We start from the raw sequence: 23,251 nt of genomic DNA on the forward strand, positions 1-23,251 counted from the left end.
AAGTTAGTGCATTGGGGAGGCCTAGCCGTATATAAGTGGGAAAGTGAGGTATTTCTGCTGTCTGGAAGTGTGTGTCAACTTCATCTAGGATATTTGTCCAGTATGAGTGGATATGCGGGCAGTCCCACAAAATGTGTACCAGAGTTCCGGTGTGCCCACAACCCTTCCAGCAGAGCTCATCTTTGGAAGGATCCATTTCAGACAGCCACTCAGGGGTGTAGTACCAGTATAGTGATATTTTTGTGAGTGTTTCAGTAAGCCCCATGTGGTACGCAGAGTGCCTAGCCCTATATGCAATGCTCTCCCACTCCTTATGACTCAGAGATCTACCCAATTCTCTTTCCCATCGCACCTTAACCGGGTTATAGATGTGTGTGGTTGGCGTCTGTATCAGTTTGCAAAGGTCAGAGATGAGCTTGGAGTTGGAAGTGCGCGAGAAAAGCCATTTCTCATACGGAGTGAATTTCCTAGCAGCCGACTCTCGTACTTGCGGCTGCAACGCCCAGTGACGCACCTGCAAATATCTCATACGCTCTGTTTCGGGAAGGTTATATTCTTGTTTGAAGAGCTGGAAAGGAAGCACCCTATCCGAGCCATACATATGATACAGGAAGCGGCAACCTGCTGGCCTCCAGTGTGCAAAGACCCCTTTGACCATTCTGGGTAAAATCAGGGTTATCCACCAGAGGTGTAAGTGGAGAGGGGAACGTAGTCAAACCGTGAAGTGTATTAGTCGCGTCCCAGACCTCCAAGGGGACTCGGGTTATAGAGGACGCATAGAGGTTGGAAGGTCTATAAATTCGAGGCAGAAATGGTATCTCCTGCAACTGTCGCCCCGCCACTGCCTGGTCCTTAAAGAGCCAGTGCCTGTCGGACTCCCACTTGCTCCATTCCACCAAATAGCGCAGCTGCGCCGCCTGGTAGTATTTATGCAGGTCAGGGACCCCCAAACCTCCTTCCTCGGGAGCCAAAGTGGCGAGTGTGCTCTTTAGTCGGGGCTTCCGATCCTGCCAGATAAATTTGGCTAGATCCAATTGGGTTTGACGTATCCAGCCTGCCGGAGGCCGGAGGGGCAGGGCACGGAAAAGATACAGGACTTGCGGCAGGATGGTCATCTTAACCGCCGCAATGCCACCTTGCCAGGATAGTGGAAAATACCTCCACCGATCTAACTCCCCACGGAAGCGGGCACATAAAGTATCGTAGTTGGCCGTGACCATCCTGGTCAGGGACGGGGCGAGCTGAATTCCCAGGTATGGAACCGTATCCGTGGCCCATTGAACGGGCAAGTGGGACTGTAGATAAGCTCGTGTTGAAGCCGTAAGAGACAAGTCTAATGCTATAGATTTGCCTGTATTCATCTTGAAGCCGGACACCTTAGCAAATGCCTCAAGCTCAGTAATGCACGCTGGTAGTGCCATCCGTGGATGGTCCAAAGTAAGCAGGACATCATCTGCGTAGAGGCTGATGGTATAGAGATCGCCTCCGAACTTGATGCCCAGCGCATCCTGATGCTGCCTGATCCGATACGCGAGGGGTTCCATATAGAGGGTGAAGAGAAGTGGCGACACTGGGCACCTTTGTCTCGTCCCTCCCTCGATGGGGAACGCGGTTGAAGTGTAGCCATTGACTCTCACAACTGCGGAGGGCACGTTGTAGCAGTTGAAGATTAGGGTCCGAAATTTCTCCCCGATCCCAAACTTGGCTAGTACTATTTCCAGGTAGGGCCAGTGAACAAGGTCGAATGCCTTTTCAGCATCGACCGCCAATATCATGTATTCCCCAGGTATTCGGGAAACCTTTTCAATCAGGTGGGTTACTCTTTTAGTATTGTCAACTGTCTGGCGGTCAGGGACAAAGCCCGCCTGGTTGGGATCTACCAAGCCCGGCAGATGGGCAGCCAGGCGCGTGGCGAGGATGCTGGTGTATAGCTTGAGGTCAACATTAAGGAGGGAAATTGGCCGATATGCCCCGCATTTAGTTCCATCCTTGCCTGGCTTAGGAATAACTGAGATAGAAGCGTGCAGGAGATCCGGTGGGATGGCCCCTGGGTCCGCAAATGAGTTAAATAGGTGAGTGAGCAACGGCGTCAGGGTAGTGCAGAAAGTCTTGTAAAAGGAAGGGGAATAGCCGTCCGGCCCAGGTGCCTTCCCCACCTTAAGCCGAGCACTGGCAGCGACCACCTCCTCAATGCGAATGTCTCTCTCTAGCCACTCCGATTGTCCCGGTGTCAGAGATGGGAGTGTGACCAAGTCCAAATACTTGGTCGCGGCAGCAACATTCGGAGGCATGCCCTCATAAAGATCAGCATAGAAATCGCAGAATGTCTCCGCTGTTTGCACATCCTCCAACACAGTAGAGCCATCAGCGCGTACGATTCCTTTCACCTTTTGACGTTGGTGGGCTATTCTGAGCCGACCGGCCAGTAACCGCCCGCACCGATCCCCCCGTTTAATAGGCGAGTTTCAGCCTTAGTGCCGCATATTCTGCCCAGTCATTATCGAGAGCTGCGAGGTGTCCACGCGCCACCTTGAGCTGCTTCCAGACCCTCGGAGCTCCCGTCTGCTGATGGCGGAGCGGTAAGAGTCATGGATACCGGGGCATGATCCGATAGGGATATGACTCCCATATCCACCGCCGAAGTAAGAGAGCACACTGGACTCGTCACTAGGAGGTGATCTATGCGGGCGTACGACTTATGTTCCGCAGAATAATGAGAATATTCTCGCTCCCCGAGATGCCGTTGTCGCCACAGGTCATGTAAGTCAAGGTCCCGCAATCTGTCAGTGCAGTCGGCCGAGAGGCTTCTAGCATGGAAGGTGCGTGGGGAAGACCTGTCTAAGGCAACGTCAAAGACGACATTCATATCCCGCCTATTATAATGTGTCTGTCCGAAGACACTGCTATTTCTGTAAGGTCGGCATGTAGGAATTTCTCCTGACCCTCATTGGGACTGTACAAAGAGCCTATCGTAAAGGTCACTCCACCCAGGACAATGCGATACACCAGGAGTCTGCCCCTTATCTCTGCTATTTTGTGGAGGACTTCCCCCTTAAAGTGTCTTGCTACAAGAATGGCAACCCCGGTCGTCTTAGTGGCCCTACAGGAGAAGTACTGGCCCAGGAACGCCCGCGCGCGAAGCCTGTGACAATCCCGGGCCAGCAGGTGCGTCTCCTGGAGGAGGCAGATGTCTGCGCGAGAATCGCTTGTCTCTTAACCGGATTGTTGAGCCCCGGTACATTGAGTGTCAGTATTGTAAAGGTGTTAGGCATTGTGGCATGTGAGGTTATGGGCTAAGACCATGGTGCTCCGCAGGCGACTCTCAGCAGTGACTGTAAAGGGTTCCCCCCGGACGGTAAGAACCGGGCTGTGTTGTAGCACAATCAGTGTGTATGTACAAGACTTGAGCTCTGGACTCCCCCCTCAACCCCCCCAACTCCCCCTTGACTCCCTCCCTAACCCCAACTGAGAAATCCCCAAAGAACAAAATAGTCCTGGACCGGTCACAAGTTCGTGGAGGCCCATAGGTCAAGTCAGTATTGGGAAACGTGGCGTTGGCAACTGACAGCCCCCAAGCCCAGATCAGTTAACTTGTAGTCCAGATCTATGGTAGGACAACATAGAGGAATGTGGCAGCAGCAGCCCCCTCGGCTCCCCGGCCCCTTCCCCCCCTCCTACATGAATATATTGCTGTACATCTACCCCCAAACCTCAAGGTATCAGTCAGGGCTCGATATGTCTTTCACCACTTCTTGGATAGCTGCTGCTTGTTCTTGGGCCACTGTCTCTGGGTCGGGTTGGAGGCCCTTCTTAGGATGGCGGCGTCCTCTCACCCGTTGCCACCCATCAGCCTGTGATGATGAGGGCCCCTTGCGCAACCCCTGTGGCGACATTCCTCGAGGCGAGTCCTCCTCCACTAAGTTGATGCCCAGCAGGGTGCAGGTGTCACGAAGGGAGCGCATCTGGTGCAGGGCTCCCTGCCATTTGAAGATAATCCGAAATGGGTGTCCCCAAGAGTACGGTATCCCTTTAGCTTGGAGAAAGGACGTAACTGCATGGAAGGACTTCCGCTTCTGGAGCGTGAGGGCCGAAAGGTCCTGAAATAATGCCACTGAGTGACCCCGGAAGCTAAGAGGCTGTTTCTGGCGTGCCTCCCGTAGGATGCGCTCCTTCAAAGGGAAATCTGGAAGAAATGACAAAATGTCCGGCGGAGGGGCAGAGGCCCGCCTCGCCAGCCCCACTCTGTGTGCACGGTTAATACAGACCTCGAAGTCAGCTGGCTCTCCGAGAATCTCCCTGAAGAGTTCCTGTAAGTAGCAGGATACGCTGTTACCCTCGGCTTTTAAAGGAACACCCCGCACGCGGATGTTGCTCCTCCGGGAACGGTTCTCAAGGTCCTCTGTGTGCGCCTGAAGGTCCACCTGCTGTTCTCGGAGTTGGAGCACCACTTGTCGCAAAAATTCAACCTCTTCGCTGCATGCCTGATCCGCGGACTCTACTGCTGCCACTCTCTCGCCCAGGTCATCCACATCTCTGCGTAGTTCATGTTGCACCCCGGCCAGATCTTGCTTCAAGGCTGTGAAGTCATCGCGCAAAGTATTGAATAAGGATTCCAGGAACGCCTTGGTGATAGGGGCATTCCTGTCTTCCTGCACCAAGGCGCCGGTCGAGACAGTGGGCGAGGGAGGCGTGCGGGGGCAAAGGAGGCGTGCGGGTCTTGTCTCCTTTCACAACACTCTTAGCGAGCATGTCTGGTATTGTGCGGCCAGCTCTGCGGTTGGTGTTGGCCATAGTCCCAGGTCTCCGAGGGGCGCCAGGTGGGTTGGAGATCCTCTCTCCAGGCACTTAAGAAAATTGGACAGTCTCCAGGAGTCCGATTGGGGAAGCAGGGGGCAGCAGGGTGCAGGGGGCTTCCCCCCTGGGGCAGCACCCACGAAACTTGTCTGGGGAAGTACCCGGTGGTGTCGGGTGTCGGGGTATAACCAGAGGGGGTTCCACTCACCGCGCCTCCAGCTGTCCTGTAGAGCGATGACGCTGTCCGTGGGCGGCCAGAGTTGGCTGGTCAGCTGTAATGGCCACTGTCAAGGGATCCGCCCCCTCCAACCCTGGTCACAGGGGGGGCAGGCAGAGCCACGCAGCTGGCCGGGCTCGCCAACCGTGACGTCGCGATGTAGGTCTCCGCGGGTCCGGGTCGTCGCCGCTAACAAGGCCGAGCTAGGCCGGGCAGGTTTCAGCTCACCGGCGGGTCGACCCGTGCTCTTGCTCAGAAGTGGGAGGCATCGTCAGGAGGGACGCCCAGAGCTTTGCGCTGCACCCACGTGCCAAGAATGCCGATATCTCCGGCCGCCACCCAGCAGGCCCACAGCCGGGGACTCGACTCCCGGGGCAGCTGCTCCACTCACAGCTCACCGTGTTCTTAAGCTGGCTACAGCCGACCACTCGCTCCAGCAAAGTCCCTTGCTGCATTCTCCGTAGTCGCTAACTCCCCCTTTCAGCCGCAGTCGGCGAGCGGGGGTCCTGCAGGCCCCAGCCGGGGGTGCTCACGCAGCAGGCGGCTAGCGGCGATGCAACCACCCGCTCCGGTCTCCTGAGGGGCAGCCACTTCTGGCTCTGTTTAGGGGGGGCCTCTCCCGTGTTCCACCAGCAGCTAGAAGCAGTCTGGGTATGCGGCGCCACAGGGCACGTTCCAACCCCCAGGTCCGCCCGCAGGTCCCCAGTGCCCCAGTCAAGCTCTGCCCGCTTTAGACCGCACAGCCGGGGCCTCGAGTTCCGCGGAGCAGCAGAGGGTCTGTACCATGCGGTCCGTGCGCTGTAGCGGGCTCCTGATGGCAGCGCTCGTGTGGCCGATTTAGATTGAATCTCCAGACCCCTCAGACCTGGGCCTCTGCCCCTCCAAGATCGCCGTGTAGTCTTGAGTCCTGCTCCAACTAGGCCCGAGACCGGCTCAGGAGCCGGTCTCCGCCGTCCCCCCCCGGGAAATGCCACCGCCAGCTCGTGGGTCTTGGTTCAGGGCAGCACTCAGCTGTCGCCGTCCACCACCGTACCCCTCGGTCGGAGCCCTCCTCAGAGCTCTGTCTTTGGATCACCGTGCTAGCCCTCTCGCAGCTCGGGCGGGAAGGCGGTGCAGCCTCGGGAGGGACCCGGCTCTCCGGCAGGGCAGCGATCTGGGCAGTTCAGGCGACCGGAGTCTGCCTAAGCCGAGACCTCTGACTTCTCCAGCGGTACCGGGAATAAGCTGATGCTTAGGGGGTAAAAAGTGTTATTTAGGGGTTGAAGTGGGTTTCAGGGCCGGAAAGCCTCACGATCCCACGTCTGGTTAGGTCGCCATCTTGGCCACGCCCCCCCCCCCCCCGGTACAGCATTTTAGATATATTCGAAGACTTTCCAACTAGGGGGACTATTCAGTCAGGCAATGAGAGGAATGAGAACAAGCAAAAGAAAAACACCTGTACACAAAATTATTGCTTCGTTTGCTCACTCATCTTGTAAACGCTCCACATCAACATGTTCCGAAGAACGTGTAAGCAACACTGAGGAGGGGTGAATCCCTAGCGGCCTCATCCACCATCAGCAAGGCAGGAGGGAAGGACGTCTGCGGAGTCGAATGATGTCGAGACGGTGCCGCATTGCCGAACAGAGAAGGAGATTCCATTGACTGGTGTCGGGACGGCGTCGACCCGACATCCACCCCGATGGGAGACTGCGGTGTGGGATGGCGTTGACTCAGTGACAAGTCACCTACTGCGGCTGCATCAGACGTCATCGCAGGGAGCCCCACTGGATTGTGCCCTGACGGCGTATATGGACTGCGGCACAGTGTTTGAATGGAAAGTCCCACAGGGCCAGCTCCCACCGTCGCAGGGACTCCGGAACCGGAGTCAGGGTACTCAACTGGCACCGAGGGTGAACCCGCCGGCGAGCTCCCAGTCTGAGTCCCTACCACCTCTGTGGGCCCGAAGGCGCACCAGAGAAAGGGGTCGACACAAAGATGGTCGGCAAAGCCTGGTAATAGGCCTCCATCTGTGTCCTAGTCACCCCAACTCCAGGAAATGGGGGTAGGCAGGGGTCGACTGCTGAGCAGCCATGTTCTGTAAAGACCGGGAGCAGTGGCCACCGACGTCACGACTACGTGAGGCCGGCGGTCTCAGTGACTTCTTCTTTTGCTTACCTGAGGAAGACGAGCGAAGGCCTTGGGAACGTCTCCGTGACCTGCTCCAAACAGGAGCCTCAGCTCGAGATGGAGACCGGCAATGCTTGGACTCCGAATGGGACATCTGGGGGGACAACAATTTCATCCTATATTCCTGCAAGCACCACATACAAATGGCATGAGGATCCATCGCTGACATCTGCCACGAACAGGTCTCACACGACTCAAAGGCCAAAGGCATTGAAACACTGTTCCTAGCTTAGAAAAGGCGCCAGTAAGGCTTATGAAACAGAAACAGGCCAGAGGAACCGCTTCTCCCGGATCCGTGCTGCAGGAGCAGAAAAGGAGAAAACAGGCATCAGCACGCCTGGAGGGACTTATATGGCTCCACTGACGTCATATCCATGTACAACGTCAGGGCAGAGCCCCGGCGCGCAAAGGTGCTCCTGAAAAATCTCCGGATCCAATCTGGCCCCTGAAGGATGTTCTAAGTTAAGGAATCTCTATCTGATACCTTGTTTAAACCGCCCCCCACCCAAGAACAATTTGCTTGAGGTTAACTTACTATAGAATGTGAAGATATGTTGGTAAAACTCTGGGACATCTGTATTTGAGCCATATGCATTTATACATATAACATGGATCATGCCTAACTTATCCTCCACAATTAAGTATCTGCATTGCTCGTCCTTGAGTGTGGCTATGTGCTGAAAGGAAACAGCTTTATGCATGAACATTATACAATTCTCTTCCTGAGCAGTTACCAAAGCATTATCTTAGAATTAATCAACAAGAAACGTCCAAATTATATCTAAGCAAATCAGAAGAAATGAGTCCAGTATATTTCAAAAACTTCTTCTTTATTTTCTTCTTTCCAGTCACTCAGTACTTTTTCTTTCTTTTTTCTTTGCCAACACGTGTTTCGTCCTAACTATATACAGTTAATGGACTTCGTCAGGGCTAAAGAAAAATTAAACAATTATAAAATTACTAAAATTCATAAAAGTTTATATAATATAGTATCATACACATAATACTACACAATTTATAAAATATAATCATTTTTGCGTTGTGATTAGAAGTCTATCTTGGTGGGACATGTTCCTATCAGCCGCAACAAAGACAGTTAATAGTTCATACATATGTAATGCTCACATTTGGAGCCTTTACTATTGAAACATATATCTATGCAGAAATTGTATTTACAAAAGGACCTTATTAATAATTTCCATCATCATAGATCCTTATTCTCATGTTTACAGACTAAAAGATCATGGTTTCAAGATTTCATTGGAAGATCATTTAAAAAAGGTTCTTAAAAGAGAGGAAATAATATCAACAGCTGTATAACATTCTGTGTTTCCCATACTACACATGACTACAAATCAAGCAATCATTTAATAAGTGTGGTCCGATGCCAATACTGAGATAACCGGGTCTATAAATATAATTCAAGATAACCATCTGTAAACATGAGAATAAGGATCTATGATGATGGAAATTATTAATAAGGAGCTTTTGTAAATACAATTTCTGCATAGATATATGTTTCAATAGTAAAGGCTCCAAATGTGAGCATTACATATGTATGAACTATTAACTGTCTTTGTTGCGGCTGATAGGAACATGTCCCACCAAGATAGACTTCTAATCACAACGCAAAAATGATTATATTTTATAAATTGTGTAGTATTATGTGTATGATACTATATTATATAAACTTTTATGAATTTTAGTAATTTTATAATGGTTTAATTTTTCTTTAGCCCTGACGAAGTCCATTAACTGTATATAGTTAGGACGAAACACGTGTTGGCAAAGAAAAAAGAAAGAAAAAGTACTGAGTGACTGGAAAGAAGAAAATAAAGAAGAAGTTTTTGAAATATACTGGACTCATTTCTTCTGATTTGCTTAGATATAATTTGGACGTTTCTTGTTGATTAATTCTAAGATAATGCTTTGGTAACTGCACAGGAAGAGAATTGTATAATGTTCATTATATAGACAGATTTATTTGTCTATCTTTACAGTGTGGCAGGGACTGTATCTCAACCTTTGAGCAATACTAAGCCTGATTGACTATCCGTATTAATAATAACACTATAAGCGCAAAGTACCCCTCTTGCCATTCGATAAAATTAGCTTTATGCATGAGTAAGGTTACCCCGGCTTGAGAACTGTATAAGAAGTGCACTGCTTTACACCGCCATCCCAGTCTCTCTGCTGGAAGGCAGATGTGTTTCCTGTAAAAATACTACATAAGTGTTATGTCTATACACATAGGCCAACACTTTTCTAAAATTGTTGACCCTCTGACATTTCAGGGTGCCATTTTCAGGCATCTCCTCCCCTCCCTCCTCTTAAGTTGCTATGGTTCATGCCTTGGTTATGCAGTCTAAGGTGCCCTACCAACTTACACAGACAGTAGGTTACTCAATGTGGTGTCACCATGAAGTAAGTGCTGACAGTATCATAATGTGTTCAACCAAACAACATCCTACCTCCCCAACCCCTCCGCTCCTTAAACGGAACAGTAATAGTCCTAAGAACTAAAACCAAGCCAATATTACTACATAGTAAATATGCTTTGTGCATTGGGGGTACGTGCCGGTGACCCAGCACCCCGCAGCCATCCCCACCTGTAAGCAGTATTAGGTTATATCATATGATCCTCAGTTCCTAACAGAATAACTGTATGGTAATGCCTTACGGTATAGGGAGTCTTCCTACATGTGTGCAGACCTAAAGAATTTAAGCAAGAAACATTATGGCCCAGGGGTTCCACAACAGTACGATGGTCAAGCATACGTTTATGCCTAGGCCTTGCTCAGTAAATGTCACTGGTGTTAGGACCATGGACACCATTTGGGAGTCACCAGGGGTTGCAGCTGCGCCCTTTGGCTTGCCCATTGCTACCCCCAGCACTGCCTTTGCGACCCCTGGCCTCAGAGGTGGTAAATTTGGTGCCAGGAACACAGGGGCAGCTGGGGGTCCACTTTCTTTATTTTTTGTCAATTTTTTTAATGCACTAATAGTGAATATATACAAAATAATATTCACTAATCGTGTAATGAAAATGGAGTACAATAAGCTGGCATATGTCCTTCCATGGCAGCTAAGGTAAGTAAAAAATGTTTTTAAATGTATGTTGTGTGCATGCTTGGTGGTGAGAATGTGTATGTGTGAGAGAAGGTATTGTGTGAATTTGTGTGTATGTGTAAGCATGTGTGTGTGAGTAAAAGTGGAGGTCAAAGGGTGTGTGACGTACCTTCCGCTACCTCTGGCATTTCAGTGAATTGACGTCCATGTTTAGACCATCCCACAGTGCAGCTTTGGCGGCATCTTCTCATGCGGTGGTCTTCCTCTTTTTTGCTGTGCCAAACATTCTTTAACATGTCTGATGCCTTCCCATTGTCTTGAGTCCTCCTAGGCCATGAAACAACGTCGGGAACTGACGCACAATATCGGACTGAGCATGTATGTTGTACTTGAGAGATATCAGTCCCTTGTCAGCAGCAGTCTCAAATATAAGTAAGCATGCACTCGATGAAGTTCCTTGAAGAACATGAACCTGCTCTTGCACGGACGTTATTTTGTGTCTCATGGTTGCTGTAAATGACCCTTGACCCTGTAACAAGCAGCCCACGTGTATACCTTTGCGTTTGCTGGGGGTAAGGCATGGCACATGAGAAAGCTGTTAAATTTCTCTACTGGCATGATATTACTATTCGCACCACTACTATAATTGGGTTATGGCAACTGTTCACTTTTAATTTAAATTTAGGGCAGTTTCAAAATGAAATTCTTTGCTTCGTTTGGTGCTTCTTGTAGGAGGTTAGGATTCTTCTAGCATGGTTACCCCCACATTTTGCCTGGTGTCAATGTGTTTTTGACTAGTCTGACTGGGATCCTGCCGATCAGGACCCCAGTCAGTCTTCTCTCTCACTAAATTGGAGTTGGTAAGTACTTGTGGTACCTTCCTAATTGGCTACTGGTGTATCCTTCTAAGTTACTAGTATATTGAACTAGGGTACCCAGGGCATAGGTACACCAGGGGTCTCCCATGGGCAGCAGCATGTATTGTGCCACCCAAGAGAGACCACTCAAACTGTGACTACAGTCCTGCCATTGCAGCATGTGTGAACTGGCGCTAGAAGCACTCACAACAGATATAAGTTTCCTGATATCTGAGGTCACTGCTCTTATAACCTATAAATCACCCGTAAGATAGGCCTTTCAATCCTGAAGGCAGGGTGCTTGGTTATAAGCGTGAGGGTGCCCTGCATAAGCAGTACACCCCCTACAAATCTAGGAGTCGATACTTCCGGCTTTGTAAGTGCAGTCTGCCATTTTAGACATATAGTGGACATCACATCAATTACGAGATGTCTAACTCTATACTGGTAAATGCAAAAAGAACAATAGATGGACAGAATGACGAACATTGTCATACATTCACCATAGTACAGAGAGCTGGGCCTAAACCCATTGTTTTTTTGTTCACCATGCCATTCCAGTTTGGACCCAGCCCTATGCAAATCAGCCTTGACCCTGCACCCATTGGGAACAGTCCAGCCCGAACTGCAAGGTCAGGTCCTACCTGGACTAGAAACAAGCATCCTAAAACCGGGTTTGGGCTTTCAGCCCTCATCAGCCAGGATAGCTTGACTCCAGTGGCATGGAGAGCACGGGACCCAAGTCTGGGCATACCCGTCCCACTCGGGGTGACAAATGCAAAAAAAACAATTGATGGACAGAATGCCGAACAAGGTCATACATTCACCCCAGTACAGAGATCTGGGCCTAAATCCATAGTTTTTTTGTTCACCATGCAATTCGAGTTTGGACCCAGCCATATGCAAATCAGTGTTTACCCTACAACCCAATGGAACAGTCCAGCACGAACTGCAAGGTCAGGTCCTCCCTGGACTAGAAACAAGCATCCTAAGACCGGTTTCGGGCTTTCAGCCCTCATCAGCCAGGATAGCTTGACTCCAGTGGCATGGAGAGCACGGGACCCACGTCTGGGCACACCCGTCCCACTCAGGGTGACAAATGCGAAAAGAACAATTGATGGACAGAATGCAGAACATTGTCATTTAGTCACCCCAGTACAAAGATCTGTGCCTAAATCCATTGTTTTTTTGCTCACCATGCCATTCCATTTTTGACCCAGCCATATGCAAATCAGTCCTGACACTGCGCCCAATAGGAACAGTCCAGCCCAAACTGCCAGGTCAAGTCCTCCCTGGACTGGAAACAAGCATCTTAGGACTAGTTTCGGGCTTACAGCTAAAAAAAGATAAATTAATTGTTCTTTTTGCTTTTGTCACCCCGAGTGGGACGGGTATGACCAGACGTGGGTCCCGTGCTCTCCATGCCACTGGAGTCAAGCTATCCTGGCTGATGAGAGCTGAAAGCCTGAAAAGTGCATTGCTGGTGACCAGGGCGTGAGTGACAGTCTTTCTGTGTTCGATGGGGATCCATTTGAAGGTCTTACGTAGGAGGCAGAGGGTGTGGAAGCAGGAGGACGAGACAGAGTTGATCTGGCAGTCCATTTTGAGCTCTGAGTCCAGGATGATTCCCAGGTTGTGTGTGTGGTCCGTGGGAGGGCTTCCGAGGGTGGGGGGCCACCAGGTGTCATTCCATGCATTGGGGTTTGGGCCCATGAGGAGTACTTCTGTTTTGTTGATGTTTAGTTTTAGGCATCTATTTTTCATCCATTTAGCGATGGCTTCAATGCCGTCTCAAAAATTGTATCTGGAGGTATTGGGTTCGTTGGATAGGGAGAGGATGAGTTGGGTGTCATCTGCGTATGACACAATGCTGAGTCCCTAGGTTCTGGCGATGTGGGCGAGCGGAGCCATGTAGACTTTGAAGAGTGTAGGGCTGAGGGAGGACCCCTGGGGGACTCCGCAGGTGGTAGGTGTAGGGGCGGAGAGGAAAGGGGGGAGTCTGACAAGCTGGGATCCAGTTGAGGGCCTTGTCTTGGCTCCCTGTGTCGTGGAGTCTGCATATTAGGGTGCGGTGAGAGACTGTGTCGAATACCGATGAGAGGTTGAGGAGGATGAGGGCTGCTGTTTCTCCTTTGTTTAGTAGGGTGCGGATGTCGTGTGTTGCAGCGAGGAGGGTGGTTTCCGTACTGTATTTTTTTCTGAAGCCGGATTGGGAGGAGTCGAGGATGTTGAGCTCTTCGATGAATGTGGCGATTTGGCTATTGATGACTTTCTCAATGACTTTCGCTGGGAAATGGAGCAGGGACATGGCTCTGTTGTTTTTGAGGTTGGTGGGGTCCGCCAAGGTTTTCTTTAGGAGGGGGTTGACCTTGGCGTGTTTCCAATCGTCGGGGACGTGGCGGTTGCCAGGGAGAGGTTGATGGTGTGGCAGAGCATGGGTGCGATCTTGTCGGCAGCTCTTTTGAAAATGTGGTGGGGGCAGGGGTCCGTGGGGGCCCCGTATTGGATTGACTTCATCGTCTTCAGTGTGTCTTCAGTGGTGAGGGCTGTCCAGTTGTCGATCGCTGACTTCAGGGTGTCGTGGTGGTTGGTGAGGGTTCAGTGTCTTGGTTGCCTTCGTCGAAGTTGTCGTAGATGCTCTTGATTTTGTGGTAGAAAAAGGTGCTGAGTTTGTCGCAGAGGTCTTGCGAGGGAGGGATGTCAGTGGACTCGCTGGTGGGTTGGGAGAACTCCTTGATGATTTTGAAGAGCTCTGTGCTGTTGTGTGCCTGAGTTTAGATTCTGTCTTCAATCGCTTTTTTCCTCGTTTTTCTGATGAGTTGGTGGTGGGAGTTGGTGGCGCCTCTGAAGTTGTTGCAGCTTTTGTGGATTTGGTGTTCGTCCAGGCCTTTTTGAGGCGGTGGCAAATGCGTCTGGACTCTCGAAGTTCGGTGGTAAACTATCTGGCTTTCTTAGCGTGGGTGTTGTTGTTTTTCTTGAGGGGGGCTATGGTGTTGGTGCTGTCAGAGATCCATCTATGCAGGGTTCAGGCTGCGATGTTGGGGTCGTCGTTTTCTGCAATGGTTGGGGGGGGAGTTGCTGAGTGATGAGGTCAGCTGGTCGTTGGTGATTCTGGTCCAGTTTCTTCATGGGTGCAGGTGCAGGTGTCTATGGATGGTGGGTGTTCTGGAGGTGAAGTGGACGCATCAGTGGTCAGTCCATGGGAGTTCGGTGGTGTGGCTGAAGGTGATGGAGATACCTGTTGTGAAGAGAGGGTAGAGGGTGTGTCCTGCTGAGTGAGTGGGGTCGGTGACAATCTGGTGGAGTCCAACGTTGTGGAGGTTGTCCAGGAAAGATGTGGTGCTGGGGTCCAGTTGGTTGTCGAGGTGGAGGTTGAGGTCTCCCAGTAGGGTGCAGTTAGTGAAAGCGATGGCAAGCTGGGAGATGATGTTTGTGATAGAGTTGGCCAAAGGTCCGCGGGGTACAGGGGGTCGTTAGATGAGGGTTCCTCGGAGGGTGGTGGTAGGGCCTGCCAGTATCTTGAAGTGAAGGTGTTCCATCGGGTCTGTGGGCTCGCCAGGGAGTGTGCTCAGGCGGAGGTTGGGTTTGTGGACGATGACGATTCCTCCTCCCGGGTGGATGGGGCGATCCTTCCTGGAGATCTTGTATCCTTGGGGAATGGCGATGGCGATGTCCGGTCCTGAGATGGTGTTGGTCCATCTTTCGGAGAAAAACGCTACGTCCGGGGTGGTGCTGTAGAGGAGGTCCCAGATTTCCATGGCGTGTTTGTGAAGGGATTGGACATTGAGGAGCATGCATTGCAGGGTCTTCGGTTGGGTTGTGGTCTTGCGGGCTGGTTTTGCCTGGTTTGTGGTCTTGGCGGTGCTGCAGGTGTGCCGGCAGAGGTGACAGCTGAAGGGTCCGCGGGTGTCGGCTGGTGATGCTAGCTTGCAGTTGTTGTTGCATCCTGGGTTGAGAGCGTTGAGTGCCGCTGCGTTGTAGCGTTGGCATTGCGGAGGTCCAGGGTTCCTGGCGCTTGTCGCGGTCAGGTTGCTGAAGGGTGCAGACGGGCCTGCCTTTGATGCAACAGTGGCGCGCCCGCTGTCCGCGTCACCATTAAGTAGGGGACGGGGAGGGCTGGACAGCTGGGAGGTGGGAGCGGGGAGGATAGCTGGATTGGGCCGGTCGCATTGGTCGTGCTTTAGGGGAGGGGCCACTGGGCAGCAGCGGCAGGGAAAAACAGGCAGAAAAAGGGAAAAAGAGACAAAAGAGTGGAAATGAGGCAGTGAAAGGTGCAAGAAAAGTGGGGGAAAGACATAGAAGGAGAGTGAGAGGGGAAGATTAAATCAGTGAAAAAAGAGTGAAAACTGAGGAAAGACACAGAAGGGGGGGTGAAAGGGGGAGATTAAAACCAGTAAAAGACAACTGAAAAGTGAGAAAAGACACAGAGGGGGAGACTGAAATCAGTAAAAAAACAAGTGAAAACAGAGGAAAGACACAGAGGGGAGTGAAAGGGGAGATTGAAATCAGTAAAAAAAAGTGTGAAAACAGAGGAAAGACACAGAGGAAAGTGAAAGGGGGATATTGAAATCAGAAAAAAAAGAGTGAAACGGAGGAAAGGCACAGAAGGAGAGTAAAAGGCTTAGATTGAAATCAGTGAAAAACGAGTGAGAATGGAAAAAAAGAGCGGAGCCAGAGAAAGGAGACAGAGGTCCACTGGACCACCAGGGATGAGGAGCAGGTAAAACTTGCGGGTGAAGCCCACATTCACAAAGGTTAATCGGAGGCAGTCCATTTCAAATGTTTCTTTCTTTTATTTTCTGATCTCTCTCTCTCAGTAAGGTGATACAAGCTGGTAGCCGACACGTGTTTCGTCATATGGACTTTTTCAAGGCAAAAGCGTGCGGGAAATGAAAAGCGAGACTGGAAAATCAGTAGTAGGAAGTCCTAGAAAGTACTGAACTCCATACGTAATCGCTGACAGAAAATCTCATCATTTTTATTTTTTTCCTGTGACTCTTATATTTTCCATAAGCTCCTTAAACCTTCTCAAGTTCTTGGCATGGCAAGAATGTATAAATCATTTAAAAGGCAATCCGATAACGATGGTCGACCCAAAACAGTTACAGCGTGGCACGATCAGTACGTGGTCTTGATAAGCCTGTACTTCGCCTGCTCGAACCAAAACTATTCCAGCAAATAAGACAAGTGAGGATAGCATGAAGGCAATAATGCTTCTGCAACCTTTTGTGCCCTTTTGTCTTCTTGCTGTGAAGCATTTGGTTTCTCTTTCACTTTGTAGACCGTTAAAAAGTGGGTTTCTTTCCTGCAACCTTTGCTTGTCTGCCCCATGGCTGGACATTTACCTTAATGGGAAATGAAAACCAATATCAGAAGCATAACTTTTCTTTCTCTGGAGACATCGACTCCGTAATGTGCTTATGCTTAGTTTTCATGATCAATGCTGATTCATTGCACAGCGTTCCTACTGTCATATCAGTAGCTTACGAATCTGCTCGTTCTGCCCTCACAGTCGTTAGCATTTTCTGTAAACTGAGTGTCCCTCCCAACATGCGCCTTCTGGAATAGTCTCAGAGACAACCATTGATAATTCTGAGGCGCATTGTTTCTTCTTCATTGAAATAACAAAACATAGAATTTGATAAGTGCGTCCACTCTCTCAGCCAACTCATACATCATTTTACCAGCCTGTTGTCGAGATTCATTGAAGATGTACATTTCATAGTCAACATTCAGCATCGGATTAAACTTGGCTTCCAATGCTTCTTTTATCTTTTGATATGACATTGCATCAGTTTGTGAGACTTTTTTTTTTTTTTAAACTTTCTTGTGCAAAACAACATCATTACAAATATGGGCCTACAACCACAGGGGCCGGCCGCTAGAGCATGCAAATCAATTACTTGACATCACGAAGCAGCGACTGATCCCCGGAGGTCCAGCAGAATTACAGGGTACATTCTCGGCAACTCAGGAGATAGGCAGGATATAAATATTTTACGTTTTTTAGAAAAGGAACAAAGAAAAAACAGAGAAACAAAACTCAAGGCGAAAACCGTTCTAGATGATGTCGAGCTCCGATGGGGGGGACCTGCCGTACCGGATAGAGAATCAGGAGGACAATAGAGATGACCAGGGGGGGAGGCAGTGGGGAAATCAGAACCATCAGCAAAAGGAGTAAAGTATTCCAGGAACCTCAGGGTCAGGGAGACAGAGAAATGTCCGGAGTGTCTTCAAAGGGGAGCGTACAGATGTTCCCTCGGTAAGTGTTCCACTGGCCCCAAATTTTACTCCACGCCCTAGGCTTGCCCCTAGCCAAATATACTGTCTTCTCTCTAAACATGCCTCAGTCCATATTCTCCTTCCATACTGACACGGTGGGAGGCCGTTGGGAACCCCAAAGCTGCGCAATATCCCTCTTTGCAATCATGTTCCCAAGTGCCGCCCACTGGGCCTGGGCAACGTTGTAATCATTCGGCTCCCACACATTCAACAAACATCTACAAGCCTCAGGCAGCAGAGCGACCCCAGTGACACACTCCATTACCGCATGCACACGGTGCCAATACGCCGCGACCTCACGACTCTCCCAAAGGATATGAAGGAAGGTGGCACTCAATCCACATCCACGCTTACACAACCCATCCGAGGAAAACCCCATAGCAACCAGACGAGGACCCGTTACATACACACGGTGAAGAATTTTGAGCTGGACGAGACGGAGACAGGCAGGAATGGCGACCTCTTTCGGGGAGGACAGTGCGGACTGCCAGTCCTCGTCATCCAACTCCAACCCGTCTCCGGTCCAGGCCTCCCTGAGACGCACAAGGAGGTCTGCCCGATTGTTGATTAATTTCTTATAAATCAAGAAAATCGTACTATCGGGCAGATGACCATCAAGTATACGGTTCTCGAGTGGGGAGGATTCAGGGACAGTGGCCCAGGCTGTGAAGACCGACAACAAAGCGTGGCGAACCTGTGCATATCTGAAGAGCTCCCTCTCACTCAACTCATACTCACTCTGAAGCAGCGCAAAGGATTTGACCGCACCTTTCACCCAGAGATCACCCACTCTACTAATGCCAATCATATTCCAGTTCTCAAAACCTTTCGTTGTCCAGAGGCATCCCAATCTTTCCGAAGCATACATGGGGGTCGCTCGTGTCAATCGATCATTCCATCCCATGGCCACATTGGCATCTTTCCACACACGCACTGCAATCCTAGTGGGTCCCGTTAGGTTCCTCCCCGCCGTCCGAGAGTAGAGCGCTCTGTTGAAGTTGCCACCAGGCAACTGATATTTATCCATCTCGAAAGCCGGATTCGGACCGGGTGCATATGTAGCATGATTGATGGCGGACAACTGGGAGGCCCAATAATACCTCCTGATGTCCGGGAGCGCAATGCCCCCGTCATACCAGGGGAGAGTTAGTTTTGCGAGAGCGATGCGTGCGCAACCGTCCCAAACAAGCCTCCTCTGTAAACCTTCCACCTCCCGAAAGTAGGCCGCCGGAATAATATCAAAAGAGATCTGAAGTGCGTAGAGAAATCGGGGCAGGGACATCATTTTGAAGAGTGCCGCTCGATCAAGTGGCGACAACGGCAATCTACGCCACCGAGCCACGTCTAACTTCAATCGTCGGAGAGGAGGAAGGAGGTTATGCTCATAGCGGACAGCCGGGTCCAACGATACGCAGACCTCCAAGTACTTGAAACTGGATTGTGAAATTTGAATGGGAAACCTACTCGGCAAGGGGGGAAGGCCGCCTGAGATGACATACACACACGATTTAGACCAATAAATGATCAAACTGGAGTTTTTACCAAAAGAAGTGAGGACGTCAAATAGGACGTTAAGGGATTTACGAGGGGACGTGAGGTACAAAAGAATATCGTCGGCATACAACGAAACCCGATCTTCGAAATCGGGGACGCACTGAATGCCCTTTATCGATGGTTCCCAACAGAGCCAGGCTGCAAGCGGTTCTAGAGCAAGAGCAAAGAGCAGGGTGGACAGCGGGCACCCCTGCCTAGTACCCCTCCCGAGAGCAAAGGATTGGGACACCCTACCATTGACAACAACCTGAGCCAGCGGATCCGTATACAAAAGTCTCACCCAACTGATAAATTCTGCACCGAAACCGAACTTCGCCAGGGTGGCCCAAAGATATGGCCATTCTATCGTATCAAAGGCCATCGTGGCGTCCAAGGAAGCCAAGATGGCCGACTCCGACAGAGACTCCACCCTAGCGAGAACGCCATGTAAGCGCCGCAAATTGAGAGCAGTGTTCCGGTGCGGAATGAAACCGGATTGATCCAGATGGATCAGGTCACAGATGACAGTGAGTAGACGATTAGCAAGGACCTTGGCGAGAATCTTCGGCTCGGCATTCAGTAGGGAGATAGGCCTGTATGATGCACAACGATCACGAGGCTTGCCCTCCTTAGGAATTACAACTATAGTAGCCAGACGCTGGTCACAAGGGAGGTAGCCAAGATCACGCAACTCCATAAACATATCACGAAGATATGGTGCGACTTTGTCCGGGCGCAATTTGTACAATTCAATAGGCAAGCCATTCGGGCCCATAGCTTTGCCAGAACGGAGGGAACGGATCGTGGTCGCAATCTCGTCGACCGACAACGAGGCCTCCATGCACTCTCGATTCTCTTCAGACAGGCAGGGCAGCGAGATGTCCCTCAGCAATAAAAGAGAGTCATCCTCATCTCTATCGGACACCGAGGAGTAGACCACACGAAAATAGTCAGCAAAACACTCCACAATCTCGCCGGGGTCCGTCACATTCACACCGTCAGAATTCTGAATCACCGGGACCACACGATTCGCTCTCTCCTTCTTATCAAGCCAGGCAATCAATTTACCCGCCTTATCCCCAACATCATACAGTCTACCTTGCTGTTCCCTATACATTGTCTTGGCAGCATCCATAACAAGGGATTTATAGTCAAACTGCTTCAAGCTAAGGGCGTGGAGTCTATCCTGGGTGACACCTAAGTCTAGATCAGCCTCCAACTCCAGTATTTCGGCCTCCAGACTCACGACCTCCCGATTCCTCGCTTTCCTGGTCTCAGCTATTAAAGATAGGGCCTGTCCACGAATAACAGTTTTGAAGGCTTCCCAGAGGGACACTGAGGACAGAACAGACCCCTCGTTCTCCAGGAAGTAGTGGTCGAGCGACTTTATGAGGCCGTTACGGGTCTTGGAGTTGCGCAGATGCCAAGGATTGATAGGGGCGATCCGCCCGAGGCGTGTATCCCCGTATCGAAAATAAGCCACACAGGAGAGTGATCTGAAATGCCCAAGGCCAAGTGTCTGACCTCCCCTACGTAGGAGGACTGGACAGCGGGCATAAGGAAGTATTCAAGCCTGGAGAGACTCCCAAGAGCCCCGGAGTGAAAGGTGTATTGACATTGCATCGGATGCATTAACCTCCAGCAATCCACCAGACCAAAGGTGTCCAAGAACCCACCGAGCCATAATTGGGAAGCGGGAAGATCCCTGGGGGGGGGTGGCGATCCAAATCGCCAGATAGCACAGAATTAAAGTCCCCACCCATAAGGAGAAGACTATCAGGGAGCTCCAGCATCATCCAACCAACATCCGAGAAAGTGGAGGTCTGGAGGCCTGGGGGAACGTATATCGTAACTAAAGAAAGAGTCTTACCCTCCCACCTACCTGTTAGGGCGGCGTAACGCCCTCTGTCATTAAGGATTACATTATCAATCTCTAGAGGGAGGGAAGACCGGACCAGAATACCAACCCCTCTGGAACCAGTGGTAAACCTGGAGTGTGCAACCAATCGGTAACCCCACCTATTCATAGCATGACACACATTGCCACCAAATGCGTCTCCTGCAAGAGTACCACATCAGGAGACAAACGACGCAAATATTGCAGTACAACACCCCGTTTTATACGATCCCCCAATCCATTGACATTCCAAGATATCAACCTCAACCCACTACCACCCATCCCCACAAGTGATGCATGAGTCTCCCCACAAAGAGCAGGACACCTGAAGCAGAGAAAAAACCCATATGCCGCCTTGAGAAAGGAAAACACAAACACCCCATCCAAAACCCGTTACAACTCCCCCCTCCCTGCACCCCTGCAGTAGACTAAAAAGCCTGTCGCCCTAACAATCCCATTCTACAAAAAGACCCCGGAGGAGGAAAGAGGCCCGTCCCCACCCGCCACCCAGACGTAGACAACAATAAGACAAAATATACAAAAGAAATAGCACCCAGCTCAGCAATGTCCGATGTTCGGAGGTCAGGGACCGAAAAGTCACTTCTGTGTAGGCTCACCACCCTCGGCATTGCCAGGGTGCTCTGTCCGATCGCCTCGGCCAGCCAGGGAATTCAACCAGTCACTCACATTGTCAGGTCGATCAAAAAAGAAGGTCCGTTCCTCATATTCCACTCGAAGCCTAGTAGGGAAAAGCATCGGGTACTTCAATCCCAGGTCCCGGAGACGTCGCTTAACCCCCTGAAAGCCCATCCTTTGTCTCTGGACAAGTTCAGTGAAGTCCGGGAAAAATTTGACAGAGGAGTTTTCAAATTTCACCGGGCCGTGCACTCTCGATACCTGCAAGATCGCATCACGGTCTCTGAAATGAAAAAGTTTTGTGATGATAGGCCTCGGAGGAGCGCCAAGCTTGGGCTTACCGCCCGGGACACGATGTGCACGCTCCACAGCGAAAAACTTGCTCAGGCCAGAAGGGGCAAGATGGGTCAGGATTAGATCTTCGACCAGGAGGTCAACCAAGTGAGTCTCAGGATTTTCTGGAACACCTACGACGCGAATGTTGTTGCGTCTTGCCCTGTTCTCGAAATCCTCCAGCCGATGGGACATCAGGTCATTGGCCGATTTCAAATTGGCAAGTTCGGTTTGGAGTTCTGACACATCGGCCGTGAGGCTGGAAGTCTTCAAATCCAATGACTTCACTTTCTCATTAGTCTTGGACAGGTCGGCCCTGATTAGAGTGACATCAATGGCGACCGTGTCAATTTTATGAGCCAGAGCCTCATATTGCTGGCCGATGGTCTCCTTCATGCCGGTGATGGCGCCCATGATGTCCTGCAGGGACAAGTCGGCAGGAGCGGAAGGGTCTTCTCTGGCGTCCTCTGGGGTACGGCTGGAGAGCCCGGGGGATCCTTTGCCTTGAGTGCACCGGTCCATAACGTTTGTCTGGACCGGACCCCCACGAAGAGGCGTCTTGGTCTTCCGCTTCTCGGCTTCACCCCTGCCCGCCATGCTGGAAGATGCGCCCCGGAGGGGCCCGTAAGACCTGGTGAAAATGGCCGCCGGCAGGCCAGGCACCAACAAGCCACAAAAGCTGGCTCGTACGGCCATGTGAGAGTCACAACTTGACCCAAAAGGCTATGATGATGAAGCAGCGCTGACACTAAATGGAGGTTGGATTGGTCCCCAGCCGAGCGAAACGGTCTCTCAATCAGACCATGCCAGGATCCGGAAACGAAACCGAAAGTGGAGGTACGGCCACCGAGGAGGCCCCACTGCCGTTGTTGTTCAACTTCGTCCCGGATCCACAAGTCGCGAAGTCCCCGGCACAGCCTCCAGGTGGGCCTCAAAAGTTCAAAGCGCTGTAATTTCGGTTGCCCAAGTCCGATTTAAATTCTGAAAAGAGTTATGGACTCAGTCGAGGTTCATCTGCGAGAATCAGTCCAATAATTCAGGATATCATCAGGATAAATTGCGAGGAGTGGCGAGGGTCCGGGGAGCCCTGTGCTCACGCGACCATCTTGGATGCGCGCTAAGCTCCTCCCCTGTGAGACTTTCTTTAGCACTTCTTTCACAGCATCATTGGCAGGATTTTTCGAGTATTTAATGATCTTCTTATCGTCTTCTTCTTTCAGTGCATATATGAAATCATCAAACATTTTGATCCATGGAACCCACCTGGCACCAATGTTCAGATTCTTCGCTGTGTCAAACGGAGGTGGTGGCTTCAGGAATGTGGCTGCATTGCATTTTGCACTTTCTTCTACAGCCATTCGGAATATGTTCTGTCCAGGCAGCAATTGTTGCACAGGATGCCACCTGCAAGTGCTGCAAGCATCGGCCTTGTACCTGAGCCTGGGTAGTCACATCCTATTCAAG

The 23,251-nt window shown here is 50.7% G+C and overlaps 1 protein-coding gene across 1 annotated transcript in view; it reads right to left on the minus strand.

Moving 5' to 3' along the window:
• The window catches only part of KIF9 (kinesin family member 9), an 818,529-nt gene that overhangs the window by 261,237 nt on the left and 534,041 nt on the right, over positions 1–23,251 (minus strand). The gene's annotated exons all lie outside the window — the stretch shown is intronic.

The sequence above is a fragment of the Lissotriton vulgaris genome, chromosome 10 (assembly GCF_964263255.1).
Source record: "Lissotriton vulgaris chromosome 10, aLisVul1.2, whole genome shotgun sequence".
Lineage (NCBI taxonomy): Eukaryota > Metazoa > Chordata > Amphibia > Caudata > Salamandridae > Lissotriton > Lissotriton vulgaris.